Genomic DNA, 8,818 nt, shown 5'->3' with positions numbered 1-8,818 from the left:
CCCTTTTCTTAGGGAAGGTTTATTTAATATACGTGTTCAATCCAGCAAAATTGTTCTAGGAAGCTGCAAGCATAAGCTAATTTGCAGTTTTATACATATATCTCATGGGAATGGGGACCCCAAACATGATGATGAGAACGTAGGCGTGAAGTGGAGCAATTATGACATTAGATATCTGTCGTGGGAGAAATTAACACGAGGTTAAGTTAGTCTTGAGTTAGGCATCGAGATTAGCGCAAAATTAAAACAATAATTTTTGGTGGGGATGATATTGCACTATTCCCCAACTCCATTCTAAAAGCTAATAATTTTTTTAGATTCTATCAAGTTTCTTGTCGTAATGCACCTACTCAAGCTTCTATGGGGCCGAAAGTTGCTTGGTGCTGGGCACTGTTCTCTTTGGCAGAGCAATAAACTGAGCCACTTCAAATGGACCCAAAAAGAGAAAAAGGAAAGGGAAAATTTAAATATAGTATAGACATTGATGGAAATCTAGTATCTCCTCTGCCCGGAGTCTTGGAAGTACTTAACCACTTCCTTCTCATCATGTGGCTACGTAGCAGCCTAGCTAACTCTTAGTGCTACTGCCCTCATCATTATTGCCATGCAAACATTTTGGAATTGTCCTTTTCACTCAACATTTTACCTACATTCTTCTCTAAACTCAGATTTTATCCTTCATAATTGGACGACTTTTTTTCTAAAATTCGAGATTCTTTGTTAGTTGATAAAGCTTAGTTGATGTTCAAATTAAAAATGAAACTTTAGAAAAGTTTTATGACATTCTTTTAATAAAATAATCTATCTATAAGATAGTTTTACCTTGTTGAGAAACTATTTTTTTTATTCTAAAATTAGTTACGTAAAAGCTTACCTATATATTATTGAAGAATGTATTAACAATGCTAGTTTATATATTTTATACAAAATATAACTTCATTAAGAATTATATGTTTTATCATATTAACGATTAAAAAAAATTACTTGTCATTAAATTTACAATTTCACTTGTTAACACTTACAAATGACGAATAATTTCTCAAGATCTCACAATAACTTTAAAGGATTTACAACGATTCTTTTCTTTCATCCTTTTTATATATACGATATTTCTAAAGAAAAAAAAGTTGGTGATTATGACAACAAAGCTTTTACCATTCATGTAATATACTCTATATTACAATCTTAAGAACTTCATCTTAGCAAAATGTAGTTGTAGTCCAAATTTGCTAGTCAAAAGTAGTTGCAGTCCAAAAAAATGTTCATCTTATACTTTTCAGCATTAGTTTTTTAATGAAGCTTGATTGTGTTGATCAAGAACTGCATATAGGTTGACATTTTAGACAAACTTGTATAAAACATATTGTAATAATATCTTTATCTTAAATCTCTTTGAATTGCATGTTATTGATTTGTAGTTAACTTGAGAAGGAGAGTTTTGCCAATCTGAGTTTTACTAAGTATTTTTTACAGTAAGTGTATCGACTTAAATTTGCATGAGTGTCTTCATTAGACATTCTCTCACAAAAATTCCTTAACCAGACATTTGTTAAGTTAAAATTTTGTGTAATGGCTTGTACTAGACATCAATTTTGCAATTTTTTTGAAAGTTTAAAATACACAATTAAATCATCCCTGATGTATTGCGTTTGTTTTTCAAAATACCTTTTGTTTATTATTTTCTTGTTCAAGTGAAAATTTGTTGCTCAATTAAAAGTTTTCTTGTTAGAATAAGGTTGAGAGTAAACCTTTTTCTCTTAATCATGTTTGGTCAAGCAAAAATTAGTTGCTCAGTGACATTTTTGGGATGACATTAATATTGAATTATGTATGTGATAAGAATTAGCAATGAAATCAACACAAGGAAATAGAAACACTAGTTGTATTATGGAATTTGGTCTGATCAACGTGATTCAAGATCAAGTATGTTGTTATATTAAGAAATATCATAAAAACATAAGGAAACCAAAGAATTTAGTCTCTTTCCATAGCCCACCGTCCCCTCCCTTTTCCGCCCTCTCTCTACTATAGGTATTTTCCCCTTGTAACTAACTCCATGTGACGCATATTCCAAGCTGCCAACTGTGCAATTTCTATTATTTTTTTCCTCTCGGGTTTTGATTCACTGCATCACCCTTGTATCTCCTTCTATACACGTATTTGATTTGGGACTTTTCTGCTGGGCCTTATCATTCCTTTCCCCATCAAGACACACCTTGTCCCCAAGGTGGAATCCTAGAAAGTGCTTCAGTAATTCAGTCAAAGGTTCCCATGAATTTTCATATTCTGACAACTAGTGCTACTTAATTAAAACCTCCATGATTCCTTACTGATTTTGACGAATTGCTAAGGCTTTTGCAGGTTGCATGTTGAGCTCCAAATCCTCTGTCAAACACTTGGGTAGAGGTTGAGTCGGGACATCATTGCTTACTAACTTTTTGAGGAGGGACACGTGAAAAATAGGATGGATCAATCTCTTTGCTGAAAGTGCTAATTTATAGGCAACCTTGCTAATTTTTTCGACAATTTAAGATGGCCCATAATAGCGTGGACTAAGTTTCTGATTGACTCTTGTCAAACTCCTCAACTTATATGGTTGAATCTTCAAAAATACTCGGTTACCCACATTGTACTCCACATCTTGCCTATATTTATCAGCCTGTTGCTTCATGCAGTTCTGTACCTTAGCTATTTGTCCTTTTAACTCTTCTAACATTGTATGTCTGTTGTGATCTTGCTCACTTCTTCCACGACTGTCAATCTTACATCCCTTCTAATGATTGGTGGTGGGTCCCTACCATAAAGAGCTTTGAAAGAGGTTGTATGGATAGACTCATGATAATTAGTGTTGTACCGAAATTCAGCCCAACTTAGCCACTTAGGCCAATATCTTGGTTTGGTACTAGTTAGACACCTCAGATAAGTCTTAACACACCTATTGAAGCTGAACCGAAGCTTGGTTCCAACAAGTTTGAATAATTCAATCCAGAAGGAACTAATGAAGACCCTATCATGATCAGTCACGATGGAGGAAGGGAACCCATGTAATCTCACCACTTCTTTAAGGAATATTTCAGCAATATCCTTGGTTGTTAGGTTCCTGGGTTTGGAACCTAACAAGAAAACACTCAAAAGATAGAAACAGAAATGAAAGAATGAGTTTTGCTATTATTCACCGTAAACGAATCTCTTTACAAGGACTGGGTTTGGGAGCATAACCTCCCTCCTCAGGATGACAAACCCTGTTAGACTACAATCAAAATAATCCACACCCCACTACAATTGATTATTTGCTATTTATACAACCAATAACCCCGTTCTTCCTAACTGCTAAGGCAGTTAAGGCAGTTAGGCATTTAATGTTTAATTCCTTCACTCGTAAACTCTTCATTCCTAACATTACACCCCGCTGCCGAACAACCTTGTCCTCAAGGTTGGAAACGAGAGGCTTGATCTCATGGCTCCTCTTCATCATCGTGTATTCATATGAATGGAACCTTCTGGCAACTGCCCTCCAATTCAGGTCTGGAGGTTTGGTTGGTGGCAATTCCTCATCCCATGACTTCCATTCTTCTTGGATTTTATTAGCTTCCAACATTCTAGTCACGTCTTTTCCAGAATTATAATCCTTGAAGAAATGGTCTTTGATGTCTTTCAAAGCTTCAAAAAGTTCTCTCCCCTCTACAGGTGCCTCACGAACGGCAAGGCCCTTCTTTTGTTCGCTGGTCCACCTCTTTTCAAAATCCATCCTTCTCTCCCGGCCATTGATTCTTCCATCCACCTTTCCCTCCTTAGCCTTCATTCTAATTGTAAGCCCGTTCGGCCAATTACTAAGAGATTGTTTGGACTATAAGATCGTTCGGCCTTTGAATGTAACTGTAAGACCGTTCGGCCAATGACTAGGAGATCGTTTTAAGGATAAAACCGTTCGGCCTTTGACTGTAAATGTAAGATCGTTCGGTTCCTCCTGTCCTTTTGCGTTCGGATTCAGCAGTTTTTTCCCGTTCGCTTCTGGACCGTTCGGTTCCTTCAGTCCTCTCGAGCTCGCAGCTTGTAGTGCTAGCCCGTTCAGCTTCGTCAAGCCTTTCCCGTTGGGTCCAGCAGTCTTCTCCTGTTCGGATCCGACCGACCGCTCGGCCACTCTCGATCGACCTGGGCTATAGCGCTTGGCCTCCGACCGTTCGGTAACTCTCGATCAGTCTGGGTTATAGCGATCGGCCTCGGACCGCTCGGCCACTCCCGATCGGCATGGGCTATAACACTTGTCCTCAGACCGCTCGACAACTTTCGATCTGCTTGGTTTATAGCAATTGGCCTCGGACCGTGTCACCTCACCGCACGTTCGTCCCCTAAACAATTGGTGTTCTATGGCCTCAGACTGCTCGGCCACTCCCGATTGGTATGGGCTATAGCACTTGTCCTCAAATCATTTGGCAACTCTCTGGAACTCCTCAACATCCCTTGCGATCCGCATCGCCACCATCCATTCCTGCGGTTCATGCTGTCGGACTTGATTCCGGATGTCCTCTATCAATCCCGCAAGACAATATCCCAACAGCTGCTCGTTCGGTACCTCTTCGTTCGACCCGCCAATATCTTGAAGTATTGTACATACTCGTCCACCGTCCCCATCTGTCTCAATGCTGTCAACCGCTCAACAATGGTTCCAAACCTTATCACCAGGGCTTCCTTCAAACCATCCCATGAACGATTCTTGGCTTTCTCCTTCCAAGCTTTGAACCAGTAGTCAGCGCTCCCTTCCATGCTCACATACGCTAATCGTACCTTCTCCTCTTCCGCTACTCCTTGAAATTCGAAGAGTCGCTCCGCCCAATTGATCTAGTTCAATGGATCTAATCCTTCGAACACGGGCAACTCCACCCTCTTCCTCCAATTGAACCGCTCACCTTCTCCACCCCCAATTTCGTCCTTGCGTCTCGTACTCCTATTGGTGTTCACAGGCACCTGACTGTCGTTAGACAGTTCCCTTTGAATGCGGTGTCGTCCCCCCGATAATCGCCTCACTTCTTGAAGATCCTGGCGTGTGGCTGCCGAGTCTTGTCGAATTGCCGCCGTTTTCACCTTCATTTCCTCCCTTGACGACTCCATCTCTACCTTTCGTCAATCCATTGACGGCTCCATTGCCGCCATTCGTTCCTCCATTCTTCCTTCTAGTGCGTTTAATTTTTCCCCCCTTTGTCTTCGCTCTCGTTCCTCCCCCGAGCATTCCCTTCTACTTCTCTGATTCTCGTTAACAGTATGTTGATCTTCATCTACAAACCCTGGATTGCCTTCTAATCCCTTTTCCTGGTTCCACACCCTTCCTCCAAGAACTCGCAAGAGTTCTCTAGTTTCCTGCTGCATTTCTTGCATATTTCTTCTCCATTCTGCTAGCTCCCTTTTATGTTCGCTGATCCTCCTTTCCCAAGAATTGTCTCTTCCTTCCATGCTTCCCCCCTTTCTTAACCACTTCTTGATCTGTTCTTGACCCCTCTCCTAAGGATATCCAACAGGTCAGACCAATTGTTAGGTTCCTGGGTTTGGAACCTAAAAAGAAAACACTCAAAAGATAGAAACAGAAATGAAAGAATGAGTTTTGCTATTATTCACCGTAAACGAATCTCTTTACAAGGACTGGGTTTGGGAGCATAACCTCCCTCTAGAGAGCCTAACCTCCCTCCTCAGGATGACAAACCCTGTTAGACTACAATCAAAATAATCCACACCCCACTACAATTGATTATTTGCTATTTATACAACCAATAACCCCATTCTTCCTAACTGCTAAGGCAGTTAGGCATTTAATGTTTAATTCCTTCACTCATAAACTCTCCATCCCTAACATTGATAGTGTAAGGATGAGACGTGGCTATAAAGTGGGCATACTTTGTTAATCTATATACCACCACCAAAATTGTATCCTTCCCTCCTACTTTTTGGAGTCCTCCTATGACGTCCATGGACACTTCAAACCACATTTTTATCGGTATAAGCATATGCTGCAATAATCTCGAGGGATTTAAGGCCTGGTATTTATTTTGTTGACAGATTTCACACTACTGCACATATTCTTAAATTTGTTTCTTCATTCTCTCCCAACACAACAACCTTGCAATCCTTTTGTATGAAAATATCCAGAATGCCCCCTATTGCTGTATCATGAAATTCCTTAAGAATCAAGGGAATCTTAGAAGACCCCTTGGGTATTACTATTCTTCCTCTATAGTATAATCTACCGTGCAAGAGTTTATATCCTTTATGAGCATTCGAGTCTCTTAATAATTCTTGTATAATTCCCCTCAACTTCTTGTTTGCTTGAACCTCATGATCCACTTCATCCCATTCATAAAATTGGATAATGGTTAGTGCCCATAGTTGCTTCTTGGAAAGTGCATCAGTTACTGTATTCTCCCTTCTCGGTTTATACTTTATTTCAAAGTCAAACCCTATAACTTTGAAACCCACTTTTGTTGTTCCTCTTCCATTAGTTGTTGCTCAACCAGGTAGTTAAGACTCCTTTAATCAGTGTGTACTTCAAAGTGCCTCCCCAACAAATAAGGCCTCTATTTGTGAATAGCTAAAACCACTGCCATAAGTTCTTTTTATATACTGATTTACTTTGGTCCCTTTTAGAGATAACCTTACTCATGTAAGCCACTGGCCTCCCCTCTTACATCAATACTGTTCCAACTCCCTTACTAGAAGCATCACTTTTCACTACAAAAGGCTTCTCAAAATTAGGAACAATTAGGACATGTGTTATGGACATAGCTGCCTGAGCATCACTTCCCCATTGAAACTAATCTTTCTTTAGCTATTGTGTGAGAGGGCTCACAATTTTTTCATAGTTTTTCACAAATTTTCTATAATATCCTATGAGATCAAGGAAACCCCTTAACCCTTTAACGTCCTTGGGAGCAGGCCAAGTGAGCATATCTTGGATTTTACTAGGATCTGCAGCCACCCCATGTTCACAAATGATATGACCCAGGTATCCCAAGTGTCTCTGCCCAAAATTACATTTCTTCCTATTGGCAAATAAGTTGTGATCCCTTACCACCTATAAAACAACTCTCAAATGCCCCTCATGTTCCTTTTCATTCTTGTTGTAAACGAGAATGTCATCAAAGAAAATTAGAACAAACTTCCTCAAGTAAGGCTTGAGTACCTTATTCATAAGTGCTTGAAAAGTTGAAGGGGCGTTGGTGAGGCCAAACGACATAACTAAAAACATAAAATGACCTCATTGGGTTCTGAATGCTGTTTTTGAAATATCTTCATCTTTCATTCTAATTTGATGATACCCGGACTTCAATTCCAGTTTCGTAAACATTACTGTCGCTCCTTACTCATCCAAAAATTCATCAATCACCGGTATCGAAAACTTATCTGGGATAATGAGTTTATTGAGTGCCCTATAATCCAAATATTGGTAAACTAGATAATACTTTTCATCTACAAAACGTAAAGTCTTTGTCATTGTCTTCCAAGAAGCTTGCTCTCTGCACAATGAGGGATCTCCTTTCAAAATCTACTTATGTTCTCTTTCCTCCCACTAGAGTGTAAAATTTTTTAAGTTGGCCTTAATGTCTCCCAATCTAGCCAACCAATCTAGTCCTAGCATCACCTCTGTACCTTCGAGATTAAGGATAAAAAAGTCCTGCTCAATTCGGACTTCCTGCATCTCTATTTGTTCTGCTTTACACATGCCTTTGTTCTTTTCCTTCTACCTATTACTTATCTCCACCGTATACTTTGGAGTTTTTGTCACCTGTAATTGTAACTCAGCCACTACGAGTTGGGAAATAAAGTTACTCGTGGCTTCTGAATCAATCAAAATCAACACCTCTCTCTCTCCTATTGTTCCTTTTATCTTAAAGGATTTTCTTGAAGACCTTCTCTACTTTTCAAAGATAATTACAGATTTTTGTTTTCTAATTCTAATATTGGTTCCTCTGTTTCAGTTGGTTTACCATCTTCTTAGCCCTCCACTAATACAAGTTCATAATGTCCTATATGCTCTCATCCCCCATTCTTCTCCACACTTAAAGAAAGCCCCTTTTGACTCCTTTCTTGTAGTTCTTCTTGAGTCAATCTTCTCCCTTCCACTAGCTTCTTCTCCCTTAAGAGGTTCTTGATTATATTTTCCTCCTTTTTCTGCCATGGGTATCATTGATTTTCCCCAAGATGAATCCCCCAGAACCTTTACAAAGCTACCTTCCTTATCTCGTCAACCTTTCTTCTTTTCCCATCTTAAACCTCCTCTTCTCACAACCATGTTTTTCTCTTCCAGCAATAAGGATCGATCCATCAATTCAGATATAGAGTCTGTGTTATATAGCTTGAGTTCAACTCTGATATCCTCCTTCAAACCGTTAAGGAAGATCCCCTTTAACATGATATGATATGCTCCTCTTAAAGGTGCTGACACTATCTCGAATTGCCCGCGATATTCCATCACTGTCCTAGTTTGTTTAATGCTTAAAAAGGGTTCAAATGAGTTTTGAGCCAATCCGAGTTGGAAGCGTTAGAGTGTCACTGTCTTGAAGTCCTCCCAACTTCGAACCATAGTCTGATCCTCCCACCATTGGTACTAATTCAGGGCTTGGCCTTTCAAAGCTACCATCACTGCATCCAACTTTTCATCCTCCAAAACTGAATTCAATTTGAAGTATCGTTCCACCTAAGCGAGTCAACTGCATGTGTCATCTTCATTAAACACCAAAATCTCCAGCTTCCTTCCCCCAAAATCATACACCTGAGGTGGATCCCATCCCTTCTCTATGGTCCCGCTCTGGACATAAATAGTTACTCCCTT

General features: G+C 39.6%; 1 pseudogene; it reads right to left on the bottom strand.

The window, feature by feature from the left end:
• Nucleotides 1–4,104: 4,104 nt before the first annotated feature.
• On the bottom strand, nucleotides 4,105–8,458 carry LOC148198294 (uncharacterized; annotated as a pseudogene).
• Nucleotides 8,459–8,818: the final 360 nt, after the last annotated feature.

The sequence above is a fragment of the Vigna umbellata genome, chromosome 5 (assembly GCF_029865625.1).
Source record: "Vigna umbellata cultivar VRB3 chromosome 5, Vumbellata_1.0, whole genome shotgun sequence".
Taxonomy (NCBI): Eukaryota; Viridiplantae; Streptophyta; class Magnoliopsida; order Fabales; family Fabaceae; genus Vigna; species Vigna umbellata.
The sequence above is the reverse complement of the archived record's forward strand: the minus strand, read 5'-3'. Positions and strand labels throughout refer to the sequence as shown.